The 16,264-nt window shown below is 40.3% G+C and overlaps 1 protein-coding gene across 6 annotated transcripts in view; it reads left to right on the top strand.

The window, feature by feature from the left end:
- The window catches only part of POU2F1 (POU class 2 homeobox 1), a 97,250-nt gene that overhangs the window by 13,381 nt on the left and 67,605 nt on the right, over positions 1 to 16,264 (top strand). The window lies entirely within an intron of this gene.

Raw genomic sequence — 16,264 nt, 5'->3', positions numbered from 1 at the left:
GTGGAAGAGTGACTGCTGTGCGCATCACAGGAGGAGGAAGACTCTACAGAAGTTATTTATGCAATATACATATTCCCTGTATGAAAGCTAAGTGAGCTTATGCCTGGAAGCTGCACTAACAAACTAAACGATGACATTTCTTTTTAACTTTAAAATATTACCGCTGCTGCCTCCAGTCAGTGTCATGATGAATGACTTGTTTTAATGCTCTGTATTTGGGATTAATGCAGTATTCTTTCTTTGGTTTGCTTTATATACTATTCCTTGATGACTGATTCAAGTATGGGATATGACTACGCTGCTTATCGTCCGAAATGTTAAGTGTTAGGTGTACTCTAGAATTATTCAGAAGATGTACGTAGCACCTTGTGTGCATGATGAAATAGCCTAGGACCAGTCTGCTGAATAGTGTCATGATAGGTGTTGGTTGTCTGTTGTTTATTTTCTATCTGTATACTTGAAAGGATCTTCACCCTGCTTTTAGCTGAGATTTGTCAAATGTTTTTCAGGACTACTTGGCTTTAGCGAGAAGAAATAAGGTATACAAATCAGATCTCTTACTGCATTAAGGAGATATTTATTATCTCTGCCTTTAGTAGTGTCTGTTTCCTGTACTCTAATCACTTTTCTGAAATCCTTGTAGTTTTCAACCAGTCTGACAGAAAGACAAGCGTAGTTAGAAAATGTTTTGCAGGTTCCATGAAAGTAGGTAATGAGAAGAGAGGGATCCTAGCGGGGATGCTCTGAGAGGAAGACGGAATTCTGTTACAGACATTCAAGAGTTAATGTTACTAAAGCTATCCTTAAAAATGTCCTGCACAAAAAGAGATTCAGTCAAACATAATGTATGAAACGTTAGTAGATAAGCCAGTGTTCACAGAATGATGCGTTTAAGGTGGTCAAGACAGAAGTCCCTGTAGTCATAAGCGTATTGTCTTTGCCAGCTGTAGGAGCTTAAATGCCTGTGATTGCAATTCTTTGGAATGTGTGAGATATTTGGGTGGCAAAGATAAACTTTGTTTGCAAAGAAGCAAGTGTGGGAGCAAACTAGTTAGAATAGAAGGCAGTAAAAATGCTGGATTCTATGCCTCTACTGTTGTCCAAAGTTCCTTTAGTTTTAGCCTGAAATACTTCAGATTTCTGTAATTAGTACACAGTAAGTATTCCAGCGCTGTCTGCTTCGTATGGGTGTAACATGGTCAGTATTCAAAGTGTTCTGTAAGTGTAAATAATACTCAAGGGTACTCCTGCTGCGCAAAACAGGTTTTCTATCTTCAGGTACTTAAATTGCTCTGCAAGCTCTTCCATCTCTTTTGCTTCCACTTAGTGTCTGTAATCTGAAATACGTTGCCTAGCTTGTAAAGTGGACCTAACGGGGCAGGTTCTGTAGCTTTGTGGTGGACTTCCCCCAGATTACTTTTTAAAGCAGAACGTCTTCATGAACAAAACTGGTAATCATAGGAAGCAAGCTTAATGTAAAGAAGCTATATTTCTACCATTTCTGTTTCATGATATTTCTCGGTTTACCTTGCAGGTGGCATTGATTATTTTAGACTTGGGTTACCTGCATGTATGGAACTTGCCTGCAATGTCCTTTGCAAAACTAGAAAGCTCCTTTTCTCTTTCCAGAGTAGAGGGTACAATGTCTTATATTAAGGGACGTGAAGCTAAAAATCCTAAACTGAGCATGAAATTTGGCTTAGTCCTTAGATTTGATAACTTTGAATCTCACTGTTTTCCCTGATGTACAGAAGATTTGTAATAGATGTCTGATCTCCTGAGGAATTCATACGGATTCTGAAGTGATAACATGGAATCCTGCCTTTAAAAACAGTGGCAACGTGAGAGGGGAGACCTCTCTACAAAGCACAGCGACAACTGAACTCTGCTAAGTCAGTGGCTGTGCTGGGAGTCTGCTAGACCCTTACTCGCTTGACTGTATGTTAGTGTGCATGTTTATACAGTTGGCGTGGTCTAATTGGGCATTTGGATTTTTAAATAGTGTGCAGGCTCATCAAACGGGGTATGCTTAAAATGGAGACGCTATGGTACTGTAGGAAAAAGGAAGAGAAGTGTTCTAAGAGATTTGAGTTTGGGTCCCTTGTTTTGTTCAGAGGGAGGAAAAGATCTCAAGTTAGAACAGTAAAGCAATGAGAAGAGTGGTACCAAGTGGGCATGTTGCAGAAAGTAGCATCCGTAGTGCAGTCTGAACATAGTATGCTGTAGAAATAACGTGCATGTACGTTGTCAGAGTATGTAAATCAGTAAGGAGACAGGGTAATTGTCAATAAGGGACAACTTAAGATCCTTATGCATTAGAAATCTTTTATGGAATTAACTTCACATGATTAACTATTAATAATTTATAGTGATATTGACACACATGTCGGTACACTTTGCAATCCGGTATTTTATTACAAATATTATTGGCAAGCAGTTTCGGTACATACATCATAGATAAAAATCCACAGAGGAATATATAAATTGCATCCGTGTAGCTGCTGCACAGTATGGAGGGGAGGAGGTGGCCTAGACAGAACAAAAAAGATGCTTGAGAAAAGTGCAGGCTGCAGTTACGAATTATTTCATATAAGTATTGCCTATGGCATGGATATTTAAAGAGGGCGAAAAGCCGAATATATTACGAGCGCTAATATTAACTGCTGTCGGAGCGTGCTCAGCCAATTTAAAGCAGAGGGGGCCAAACTTGGAAGCCTGCCTCATATACGCCGTTGTGTTTTTTCTTTTGGTCGCCGCGTTCTAGGCGCTGCGTGTCTCTAAGGCAGCGCTCGTCATCGCTCCCAGTTTGTGGGAGCTGGTGGCCCTGCCCGATGTGCGCGGGGTGGCCCTGCATTGCGTTGTGGCCTGGCCTGGCCTGTGAGCTGGCCCCACAGATGGCGCTGGCTCTGCTGCTGCTGGCCGGGCGCTGTGCTGGGAATGCTGATTGGGCTGTCTGGAAAATGTGTGCCTTTCAGGTGGCTGCTGGAAACCAGATGGTTTTTGATAAGATTTTGATAAATGTATTGGGATCCATCGAGAATAAGATTTAACATGAAAATAAATAAAGAGCACCCAGGGGAGTAATTCTATTGTGTTTATATTCCATAGTTCAGATAGGTGTTTTATATTTTTGTTCTGTTCCTTCTACCTTTCTTAATAAGAGCACGGGACAATTTATCCGCACGATGAAATTATATGAAATGTTTTCTGCCCCTTTTTTGAATCCAAAACCTTCAGCGATGCATATAGCACGAGTGAATTTTCAAAGGAAAACTCTTTGAAGTCCTTTTTTCTTTTTTCTTTCTTTGTGTCTCTGTCTCCCCCTTTCTCCATCTCTTTCCCCCCCCCCTTCTCTCTGTCTGTCAAGTTCAAGAGCAGCTCAGATGCCATGAATTAAGTGAAGCACAAAAGGGGAAAAGGAGACCCTTTTGAAGAACAAAGGCCTCCCATTAGGCTGCCGTGTTCTTTCTCTGACCAAAATTGCTCCCTACATGGTTTTTATTGCTGTCCGCATGCTTGGCACATAAGGTAAATACAGTAGGACCCTCGTTACCTCACACTCTCTCTTCCTCTTCCCTCTTCAATAAATGTTTTGTCTCTTTGATGTCCCTAGTAATTCTTATACTGATTGTTCCCACCCTCATAAAAGCCCCAGGGGTAGTCATGGTGGTGGATAGCATTAGATACTGTGTAAATGCTTCCAGAAAAGAAGACAAACTGCAGCCAAAGAATTTATTTCAGGTGGAAGAGAATGGGAAGGAAATACAGATGTTTTCTTTTCTTCTTAACATGTTGTCTCTGTGTCCTGGCTACACTTGCGTATCTCATTGAAGCTCACAATTTCTTCCTGTTTGTTTCAAAAAGGAACAAAGAAATAGGACTTAATCGGAGTTATGAGGAAATGCATGCTATGAGACTTTAAGGTATAGAAATCCCCTCTTGAGCCTTCTTGACTGATTATTTTTTGTTATAATTTGAACAGCTATTTGTTCCAGAGTTCTGGTGAGAAGTACCAGCTGAGGTTCAGACCTGGACGGGTTTAAATGTGAACTTTGTAGCGCACGTGTCTTGAAAAGAAATCTGTCAGGCCCTCCTCAATGAAGTGACGCTTAAAAACAGCACTGGGAAGTAAGCATGCATATTCAAAAACTTGAACTAGTAGAAAACACTGTACTTTAAACCTAAAATTGCAGCTAAACTTTATAATACTTGATGGAAATTCCTAATAGTTTAAAAGGCATTTTTGTGACGAAGTCTTGAAAGATGAAGATAATTGCTATGGGATAGCATAATTCATGCCTAAGTTTACAATTTCCAGACACGTATTTTCTGGAATTTATAATTCATCTTCTCCCAAATGCTGCTTCTCCCCAAATAAATCACTTTCAGGGTTATCTAATTGGTTTGATATGTTTGTTTTGATCTCCTAATTCTGCATTTTCACTGATGAGAAAGTGCTTTTACTAGCTTGTGGAACACAGTTGAACAGGTAATGATTAAAATAAAATGCCTTAGCATTTTAATTCTGGTTTTGGCACTGCTGCTTGGTGCTACCACCTTACCTCATGGATTATATCCTTTTGTGACTATTCGTTTTGGTAATTCTAGATCATGGTAATTCCAGAGAAAACATCAATAAGGCTACTTAAAGAATAACAGCAACTTTAATTGGTTTATTTTGTAGATTACAAAGCAAGGAAAATCTACCTTGAAATCTGACATTTCATGGCAAGTTTGATTTTTTTTTTCCTGTTACCAAGTTGCATAAGAAATTGTATAAGTTACGTTGATTGTAATTAGTCAGAATTTTCTTTGCTGTGCATGGGGGTAAGGTTTTGCACACCCACATGGGAACATGCTCCCTGTCCCAGCAAAGGAGTTGAACTCACTTCTCTGACCTCTTGTACCTGGCCCACTTAGCTTTCTGCTAAGTGTGTGGGTGAGAAGTGATGCTGGCATTTGATGAACTTTCACTGTATATTTGGTTTGTTTTGATCCGTATTTTATGCAAAATCCGTAACGTCAAGTGTGCTGGTAGAATATTGTGTAGGTAGCAGCAGTACATCTGATACGTGTGGATGCCATGATTAATGGCAGTGGCTGTAGCTGCCTGAGAATGGCAAACGAACCTTTGTTCTGTCATTCTTCTCCCCCTTGCTGTATGCCATTTCTCTTCTAGCCTCTCTTGTTGTCATCTGACTGATGTCCTCATTCTCAGTAGTGGAGCTGGTCTTGCAGTCATCTTCCCAGTCTCACAAATCCAAGCCAAGCCCTGCCTCCCCATCTACCTGCAGGGCTGTTCTGTTTGCTGAACTTAGACTGACTCTGGAAACAGATTATCTCCCAGGTCCTGAGCAGGAGATGTAGGTGTTGGTTCCACCAGCTGCTGGGAGCTGAGCAGTGGGTGAGGAGACGTTGCTGTCACATCCAAGCTTAAGCTACAGCAGCTGACTACTGTTGACTACCAATTGCTGGTATGGAGGTGCTTTTGTTGTGAATTGTGCTGTATGCCAAGCGTTGTTCACACACCACCACTGACAACAGCCTGTGAGCTGCTAGCCCTGAGAGAGTAGGTACTGTAAGAGGAGACATTTTTTGATGTAGCTGAGGCTGCGTCACGTAATTTAGTCATATAATTGTAACACTTCTTGGAATTTCTAGAAAGATAAAATGGAACTTACATATCAGTAAATGTTACCAATACAATGAACCGTAAGTGACAGATACTGTTGGAAGAAATACATAGAAACTAACACGAGTATTTTTCCCTCATCTTTTAGTGAACTTGTGTTTTTAAAATTCCATTAGCTTATATCATTTCTGTTCTGTAGGAACACGTGACATGTATGTGAAAAGCTAGCGTTATTGTTTTGGTGGAGCTCTGTTTCTCTATCCAGTCTTTAAGACTCCAAAAGAGGACTGCTGCAAATTTTTCATCGCATGTCTGCATGACACAGGCTTATGGCCTGAGCTTTGAGTTTTATTTGGTCATTTCTGTACAAAGCCTTGTGATGCATAGTAGAGACTTCTTTCTGTTGTACTCTTCTTGAAATATACCATGAAATAACTAAGCCTTTTGATAACAAGTTTTCATTATTCAAAACACTTTTTTTTTTTTAGTACCTGAGCTGCAAATTTTCAACTATAGTATCTAGAGCCTTGGAGGTAGTATAGTATCTGGAGCCTTGGAGACTTCTATTGCTATTTGTGAAATAAGCTGATCATTCCCAAGAAGTGGTGATGCCTTCAGGAAGGGTTTTGCACCACCATGTTGGCACTTGCAAAAACAGATTTCAGCTGAGATGCGTTCCATAGCTTCAAAAAACACTGAAATGTGGCATGTGGAGATGTGAATCTTTAAACCATCTGAAATACAGTTAGGTCTGCTCTTGTGAAAGTGGGGGCATGGGAGTGGTGGAACTGTGGGTTTTCTGATAACAGTTTAGATGGATTTGAGCCTAACATCGCTAGAGAGATTCTGCCCTTTCCTGTCACCAGTTGTGTGTTTCTGCCATTTCTGCTATCATCTGCCTCTGAGTTGATATGGCAGAAACACTCCCTCCAAGAAAAGAATCCTATTCAGCTGGAGCAGCAAGCAGTCTTAGCCTCATAACCACAAAGTCCCTAAAGCTAATAGGGAAATGCAGGGATGGAGGAGGAAGAGGGTCAACTGTTGAAATGGCAGCTGCTGTACCTGATCCAGTGGGGACATCACAGGGTGCTATCAGCCGGGTGGCTATCCCATAACTGAGTGCCTTTTTAGCCTACATGCTGTTTTTGTTGCTGTTTTTCTTTCTTCTTCTTCTTTTTTTTTTTTTCTCCTTAAACTCCTATAACTCCTTGAAAGAGACTTTTAAACCAGGTTTGGGGTTCTTCTGTTCTTTTTCCAAGGGCTGTGTTCAAATTAGGATTGTCTCTTTGCTGTTACATTTTGAAGAGCTCCACTTTCTTGTATGTCTGTAGTATCCTGAATGCTCCTTAGTGCTAGTGCCAAGCTGCCATATGTGACTCAGCCGTACAGACTGCATATTTGGTACTGAGATTAAAAGGATTTTCTATATCTATAACTTCTTCCTGTAGTGTGAATATGGAATTTTTCTTTCACACTGGTGCCACCAGAAACTTCTTGAGTTTGTCTTCATTTTGAATTCTTAGTCACTTGGGAAAGGCTTGCTTATCATAGCTCTGAAGTGTGAGGTTGTTTTCTTCTAGTCATTGAGATTCTCAGGGTTGGTCCAGGATAAATGGTCCATTACATCGTCTACTCCTTCCCAAAGGGCTAATATTTCTTATTACATTCCTGGTAGAGCTTTGAAACTGTGTAACTACTCTAATCATGCAAAATGTAAAGTTTACTAAGTTAAAGCAAATAGTTTTCTGCTGCTTAATGTTTAGTTTCCAGACAACAATAAGCAAGACTTCAGTCACTTGGATCTGTAGGAAGCTTTCTGAATTCTCTACTGCTTTAATGCCTTCTACGTGCTCCTGTTTCTGAAGTCATCAGGAATATTAAGTCAGGTTCATCACCTTGACTACGGTGCCTGGGAGAGCTGGCTTCTGTCTCCAGCTCTGGTAGCTTTTTTCCATGTGTGACGTTGGTCAAGATGTTTTATTCTAGCATTCTTTCCTTCTACTTCTCATCCCATACACATTTTTATTGTTTGAGATGGAGACAGTGGCATCATGTTCTGGAGACTTTAGACATAACTGATAAAACTAATTCTGACTTAATCTTGTCAGTTTGGGTTCTTTTGCTTCTAGTCACTTGACTGGCTGATCTCAACAGTTCTTAACTATGTTTTTAAGGTCTGAAGAGTCTCCCAAATTACAGTAATGTACAATCAGCCATCCCAATTTAGATTACCAGTGTCAAATCCACTGAGCTGTTTTTTTGAAGACTGGATGCTTTGTTTTAAAGTGATAAGAAATAGCAAGTATATGTTCCGAAGCAAACGAACAAAAGCAACAAAAAAACCACACCAAGCATACTTCTTCATTTTTGATGTTTATTTTCATTTTCATCTCACTGAGACAGTCTAAGCTATTCCTGCTCAATTGTGATTTATTTGATCTCACCATCATTCCATTTTTTTTAGTGCTGCATGTCTGAATGTGAAGATTCTTAAAGACTTACTGTACACTCAGAATTATTTCCAGCTAATCTGCTCTGTTCTGGGATTGCAGTCAGGCCATATATCTCTGTTTTACGTGGGTCATTGTGAGACAGGAAGGATTTTCCTCAGATAATAACTGAGGCACTAACGACAAGCCTGTAAAGGTATCTAGATATAGTTCTTCTCTCTTGTGGACTTACTTTGTTAAAGGTATCGTCAGGGTAAAATTGATGCCTAATTATCTCCCGTGGATTTTCTTGTGGCTTGTCCCCATGTTAGAAAGAGGCCGGTCTGAAACCAAGTCTCTTACGCCTAAAGTTAATGTGGTGAATGTTAAACGTTTTTCTTTTTTCGTAAATCAGGATTTTGCACCTTTAGGAGTGTTAACTCTTCCGTTAGAACTTCATGCTAAAAGCGAGAACGGTAGCAAAGAACGCCATGAAATCTATATTCTAATCAGATCCTTTCCTTTTTTCTGCTTACCATGACGCAGCAGTCTATACAGAGACGATGGGACTTGTGTCATAATCTGAACTCCCCAGTTAGATCCTTTCTTCTGCCTATGTGCCTACCTGCCTAAACTTCATTTTAGTCCCTGGAAAGTGTATTATGCTGATCTTTGGATGTGTGTATAGTATTAAAATTCTAGGAGATCGGTTCTCAATAGAAGGTTTTAGGTGTAGAGTACTTCTTCAACTATAGTCCTAAGCTGTTATCTAGAGATGTACCCACTTAGCAGTTCTCTATGACTGACTTGTAGGAAAGATTGCCCCTGCAGCTTCTTCCCCTGTTTTTTTTTGCTTTTTTTCCTAAAGCAAGTATTTATATGAGCATCTCTTGTAATTTGTTGAAGTAACTATTTTTGGTGAGGTCAGGGGTATTCTGTAGGTGAGTTGCACTCAGGAGCTGCTGCCTGGCATTCAGTCTGTAAGCGCTGTGTTCATTCCCTGCGTCTGCTCCTGGGCGTAGTACCCACACTGGAGGAGAGCAGACCTGCAGAATGCAGTTTTACATTGAAGTCGCGTGGATGCCTTCAATATCCGTTCTTGGAAAGCCTGATTAACAGAACTAATTACTGTTTTGAACAGATATGTTTCTCAATGCATGCTAACATATGGTATAAATAGAAAGGCAACGGAGCTGTCACGTTTGTGGCTGCTTGTGTCTAAAGCTCAGCTCTCTGAGGGAGTTACGGGCATGGCCCAACATTTCCTTTACTCAGAAGATGTAGGTTTCCTAGGCAGAATCGCTACTGACGGTCCACTTAATAAATAAGTAAATGAGTTAGTGGGTAAACTCCTGTCTCCTGGGTCACCAGCGTGCACTGAAACGCGTGTGTGGTACCAGGCTGCTAAGGGACGGTGTTTGTGGTTGTGCTTGCTCTTGGCAGCGATGCATATGCTTTCTTCGTGCAGCCTTTCTGAGATGCTGTTCTGCTTGTTCCTTGGCTGGTCTTGTAGCCACAGCGTGGCTTTGCTTTGTCTCAGCTCAGAAAATTGCTGCCGCTGTTGGCTGTGCGGGTTCTGTGAGCGCAGGCTGCAAGTCTCAGGAGGAGGGCAAGCCTTGCAGTTCTAATCTCTCCGTGCGTTGCCTCTGGTCAGGCAGTGGATTGTTTTTCTGGTTTTGTTCCTCCGGGTGGCATCTGTCTTCAGGAGAAATTTCCTTGCAGCAAAGCGTAGACTGCTGAACTGTGGCCGTCTCAGTACTGCTGTTTCTGACTGCTAGGCTGAATTAATTATGTGAGCAGTTATAATGTAGGTGCTTGAAATGTTTGTGGCTGTGCAAAATGGAAGGGTTGCTCTCACAGGAATGTCTTCCCTTCCTCTGCAGCCTTTTTTTTTTTTGGTTATTTTTACTTCACTTTTTAAAAACTTTCTCCTGAATAATAACATCTCACATTTCAAACGTATAAAATTGTTTTTGTGCCATGTGGGATACCTCTTCTATCTATTAATGCCTTTTGTGATCTTTTTGTCAGTGTTAGAAGTGTTTCCCCTGCCTTCACAACATTTCACTCCAGTTTTTCAAGCTTTACCTTGCTGTGACTTTCTGGTTGGATACTTTTGTTATAAACTAATCAACTGTTTACTTCTTGCTCAAAATATTCTCTAACTATATGTAATTGATTTGGTATTCCCTCAAGGTTTGTCTTAAAATCCTGTTTCAAAGGAATGAAAAACTGATATTTAAAAGATTGAGTTCAAACTACTTGATGCACAGTACTACAGATATAAACAATACAGCCATGCGTGGCCAGATGTTGCAAGATCAGCACAAACCTGACAAAGTCTAGGAGGGATTCTGCTCTTGCTAGGTAAAGACTTGAACAAATACATGCGACTTGCAGTGTTCCCCAAAGGCCTAAAGAAATGAATTCTCTCAAATCAGAGTGTGAATTCTCTGGAAAAGTTTGTTCCGCTGAGAACACCTTTCAGCATCTCCAGGGACTTAAAACTATAAAGGTCTTTGGTTCAAAGCAAGCTGGAGTTTACAGAAGGCAAGGGTGGTGAAATAATAAATTCAGTGAAGACTGTAGTGCACAGGTATCATGTTTCTTGGAGAAAGTGTATGTATGTGGTTGTATTCTGTGCTAGCTGAGTTATCTTGTTCTCTGTTGAAATATTCCAGTAGTAGTAAGGGAAGAGCTTTAAATGATTGCGTTTTGTAAATTAAGTTTCATTTTTTAAAGAAATGAAGGTATTCTGGGCTGGAATGGTGACTTAGATCATTCATACCTTTAAAACTTAAGTTACAATAAAAAAAAGACCCAACTCATGTAATTACAGTCTTCCAAATACAAACACTGTATAATGCATATTTGTTCTGTATTACTTTGCTTGCAGTAAGGTACCCCATGCCTCTGCTGGTTGACAATGTTACTAGTCAGTGGCAGAGTCAAGTTAGCAGAACTTGAGGTAGTCAGAACCTATTTAGCTATTAAACAGCAAAAAAAACATAACTTCTGTGCTTTTTGTTCATAGGGAAATCATGACTATTGATAAGTTAAAAATACGCTGCATACGAATAAGCTAAATACTATTAAAATAATGGGAATGTTACTTAGTGTTTTACTGGTGCATAAAATGTAGTGTAATGCAGCCTGCCTTCACTTCGTAGGTAACAACAGTACTTTTTCAGGAGGAAAATTGTACACAGCTGTCATGAAACAGATATTAAAGCATTACTGGGACAGCTTTGCCTATTCAGCTCCTGCTAAGCTTATTTATGCAAACTGTACTGGAGTCCAGGCTTTTTGGAAATGTTCGTGTTGCTCCAATGCATTTTTTAGCTTATTTGATGTGTGTGAAGGTTCCAAGTGGCAGTGCTGCTTTAAAATTAAAATTTTTTTTTTGCATTTCAGCATGTGGTATTTAAAAAGGTGTGTTGCTCCAAGTAACAGATGGGAACTCTCTTACCCAATTTAAAAGAATTTCCTGAGGAGAAACCTGGAAAAACACTGCACGTGGAAATTTCCTCTTTTTCATGGGGCAAATTGGGGAAGTATCGAGAAACAGAAGCTGGAACTTGAAAATGGTTGTTTCACTATCTAATAAAACTACGTTTCAGACCCCTAGGGCTCTTGTGTCCAGAGAATTTTGTTTACATTTCAGTACATTTCCCATTGTGCAGAACTGTCTCTCTGTGGCTAGTCCTCCTAGTGCGTGTACTGTTTCAGTGCTTATTTTGAACGTTTGCATTCTTTGCACCTACTTTGAGCCCTAGAAACTTTTTCTTACACCTTAAGCTTGGTACACTGTGTGTTTGTGAAGCCAGCAAGGTGGATTTTAAAAGAATGACCAATTCTTTGGTTGAGGATGAGAAAGTATGGAATACACACACAGCGTATTATAGAGTGGGAGAGAACAGAAAGATTCAAGAAGAGTTATACCTTTATCTATTTTCCAGATAGCAGGGAAAAAATATGTACTGACAGAAGGTTGTATTTTCTTTGGGAATATTTTTTTATTGTTAACCTGCTTAAAAGCTCTAATTTGGATATGATACTAAAAGCCTGTGAGTGTTATTAAACCACAGTTTGACAGAACTTTTGGGATAGGTGCATGTTTAAGCCTGACTTCCAAAGAAAGGTGAGTTTATTTGATCATGCTGACTGTTCTGTTGTCCAGTTGGTCACGTTTGACAGAGGCGTGGAAGTCTCAAGGATACGACGAGGTTCTTAAGCATTTCCTAGTAGATGGTCAAATAGAAACTCTGCTACTGCTCCTGTGAAGAGGAAGAATTCGAAAGTCTCATCAATATTTTAAAAATACATATATATATACATATATGTGACATGCCTTTAAAATCAAAGAATCGTTAAGGCTGGAAAAGACCTTTTAGATCAACTGGTCCAACCATCAACCCATCACCACCGTGTCCTCTAAACCGTGTCCCTCAGTGCTACATCTGTGCATTTCTTGAACACCTCCAGGGACAATGACTCTACCACCTCCCTGGGCAGCCTGTTCCAATGCCTCACCACTCTTTCTGAGAATTTTTTTCTTAACATGTACCTAATATCCTAATATCTAACCTTGCAGTTAGACAATTGTTTCATATGGTGAAAAGTACAGTTACTTTTAACCAGATCAATTCTTTAATCTTGTTCTTGGGAGGCTGTACAAGCCAAGTGAGGGAGTAGAGCAGGGGAGGAAATAAGTGCAGGGGCACAGAATTTGTTTCAGAAGACGTGGTTGCCAAAAGAAACACTTGCCAAAGGATGGCTTCTCTGCCGCATGGATTCTTCTATTGGGCTGATGCAATTTTATTTTTTTTTGAGCTTTTCTGGAAAATGACATACAGAACAGCTTTTTTTGTAGGTGGAGTCTGATATATCAAAAGGGACAAGCTCTTACTGTAGTCATAATCTGATTAGAAAAAACAGCTGCAAGATGCAAACACTTCGGAAAAGAACCTTTGCCCATTGAATTATATTACCACTACCTGTGTTTTCATAGCATTTCTGTCTTGCATTGTTTCAAGGGTGAGAAAGTTTTGCACATCTTTTTACCAAAAATGTGAAAACGGTATTTAGCTGCCTACGTTTTCTTGAAAGCTTTTGTTCTGAAAAAAAGATGGAATGTAAAAAGGCTGATTGCTTAAGAAAAACTCTGAAATGGAGCAGTGCTTTGCTGTTTCTTTTCTCCATTAGAATATTACACATCTGATTTTAGTTCAACCCAAGATAAATATATGTATAGTTTGAACTTTATTTTGTTCCTTGCTACCGTGGTGCAGAGAATAGAATTGCCCCAGAGAAGAATGAGAAGTTCATGGATGTCTTTTCATTCTCTGTTGATGGAAAGAGTTGACAAAACTCGACTTTGTGTGTGGTTGTTTTGGGTGTTTTTTTTGGAGTCGTAACAATGTATCAGCTAATTTCGAACATGCTTATCTTTCAACTGTTAATCAGTAAGACCTAACTAGTAATTCTAAGTGAAGATTACTTTGGCTGTCTTCAGCCAGTTTAGAAAATATGCTAATACTGTGGCAACATCTGCTCTGGCTTTCTCTTGGCGTTGTTGGATGCATTAGATTTTGCACATTGTCTTCTATTTGAAGGAAGCTAAGAACATGAGTGCAAGTGCATTCTGCCGTATAAGACTTTGGAGTGATATCAGTCTAATGCCTTACTTAAGAGAAAACCTCACTTTATAGTGTACAACTGCTAAGATACTGAAGAATGTAGCAATTGGCTACCAACAGCAGCTACGCTGAACTTCTATGAGAGGATAACTTGAGTGACACCTACATATGTATATCTGATTACAACATCATTCTTTAGGCACTGCTGTTTCAGGAAGAAGAGTCTACTGAAGCTGTGGTTTTATGTGTAGATAAGTCAGTGTAACAGCTCTCTGAAGCTGAAATGGGGAGTAGTGTCTAATTTTACTCCTTGCCTCTGGCCTCATGATCTTTTTTTTTTTTCCTCACCTATTCTTGGAAAGTCTTCTACCATTCTGACAGGTTATATGCCATTCTGGAAGAGTCTCCCTGTGAAAGCCAGCAGAACACAGAAATGTAATCTAACAGTGGCGAAGAGACTGGATTCAGGAATGAGACGGCTTACCACCTATAAAAAGAGGCTACATACTCCACCTGAATTCTGCATCTACTATGACTAAATTTGATGCCACTGAAAGGGCAGACCACTTCTTGTCTGTCCTACTCCTTCATAATACAGTCTCCATCCTTGTGGCTGTTTTCGATGAGCTCCGAAATCACTGAGGGGAGAAGTAAAGCTATCTGTTGCATTTTGACTGGGGAAAGGAAAGAAAATAAGGACTTCTGTTTCAGTGATAGACAGCCATTAGATGGAATTGGTTATAAAATCTAAATGAGGCTGTGATTTAAGCAACAATTTAAACCAAATTAGATTGTTTTTTTGTTCAGCCCCACCATGAGTAGAATTTGCTCTATTGCATTACTCTGATGCCATGGACATCCAGGTTAGGGAGCTGAGCATGCAGGAATTGTCAGTTGAGAAATGGTGTAACTCTGAAGATGGTATGGGAGAGGGGGTGCAGTGGTGCAACTGCAACTTTGTGAATTAAGGTTGTCTACGCTGTCACATCAGTAAAATAGTTCAGCTACTTCTACATTCATGTGAATTCAATAGATGGGGTAACTGGCATCCGTAATGCTATCAAGGGGGAAATATTACGTAAGTTAGAATAACCCAAGTTCCCCAGAGAGGTGGCAGATGCTCCATCCTTGGAGACATTCAAAGCTCTGAGCACTCTGATCTAACTGTGGATGTCCCTGATCATTGCAGGGGAATTGGCTAGATGACCTTTAAAGGTCCCTTCTGACTCACATGATTCTTTGTCTTCCTTTCTCCCTTTCTAGAAAATGGGAGTGATGTTTCCCTTTTCCCAGTCACTGGGGGTCTTCACTTGACAGCCATGACTTTTCAAATGTGATAGAGTGCGTCTTGGCAACCATAAACCAGTTCCTTCACAACCTTGGGATGCAAGTTATCTGGCCCCTGGGCTTGTGAGGCTGTGTCTAACTTGCTCTGCTCTTTCAGTGGGAGGAATTTTGTTCCCCTGGCCTCAGCCTGGAGGTTCAGGTACATGTGAGGTATGGAACACCTGACCATCAGCGTTGATTGAGGCAAAGAACTCATTTAATACCGTAGCCTTCTCCAGATCTGTTGAAGCCAGTTCCCTCTGCTCATTATCAGAGGGGATAGACTCTCCTTTGCCTGTCTTCTCGCCAACGTACCTATGGAATGCCTTCATGTTATTTTTTGCATCCCTCACCAAATTCAATTCCGTCTGCGCCTTGGCTTCCTTTGTTCCATCTCTGCACGTCCGAATGTCATCACTGTGTTCTTCCCAGGCCACCCATCCCTGCTTCCTCTGCTTGTGTTTTTCCTTCTTTTCCGTCAGTTTTACCAGCAGGTCTTTGCTTAGCCATGCTAATTTCCTGCCTTCTCTGCTTTATTTCTTATGCTGGGGGATGGAGAGCTCTTGTGCTCTCAGAAACGTGTCCTTGAAGAGCTGCCAGCTTTGTTTTGTTCCTGTGTCCCTAAGGACAATTTCCCAGGGGATCTCATCCAATAATTTTTTAAACAGCCAGAAGTTTGCTCTCCTGAAGTTCAGGGTCTTGACTGCAAATAAGATGATGTTTCTTCAGTCCTCATGAAGAGTGAGGTACAGTGAGAATAATCAGGAGTTTGTGAAAAATATGAATCAACAAAAGGCATAAAGGAGGCTCTAATGGGTAGAAGGTACTTGACTGGGGCTTCTGGGAGTCAATATGAGATGATGTTCTTGGTGTGGTCCTGGCAATTGTGTTCCCATGGTGATAAGAAAGCATTTGGTTATCTGCCTGTTGTACTGGACTTGTATTGGACAGATGGAAATCAAAATACAGATCTTATACTTCTTGCATAATTAACATTTGCATCTCACTGCTGTGATACGTAGCTGAGGCCAAAAGATTAACAGGATCAGGAAAAAAAAGGGATTATTCATTTACAGTACATTGTTAGGTTAAATGAAAGCTTTATAAAGCCTTTGTAAGGAATTGAAAAACCATTATACAACAGGGAACAAATAAAGTGCTAACTAAAAGGGATTAGGAAGAAACTTCTCTAATAAGTAGGCTATTCCATGGGTGTCCTCTGTGAGGTTTCTTGTACC

Source organism: Numida meleagris, chromosome 1 (assembly GCF_002078875.1).
Source record: "Numida meleagris isolate 19003 breed g44 Domestic line chromosome 1, NumMel1.0, whole genome shotgun sequence".
In the NCBI taxonomy this organism is placed as follows: domain Eukaryota; kingdom Metazoa; phylum Chordata; class Aves; order Galliformes; family Numididae; genus Numida; species Numida meleagris.
The sequence above is the reverse complement of the archived record's forward strand: the minus strand, read 5'-3'. Positions and strand labels throughout refer to the sequence as shown.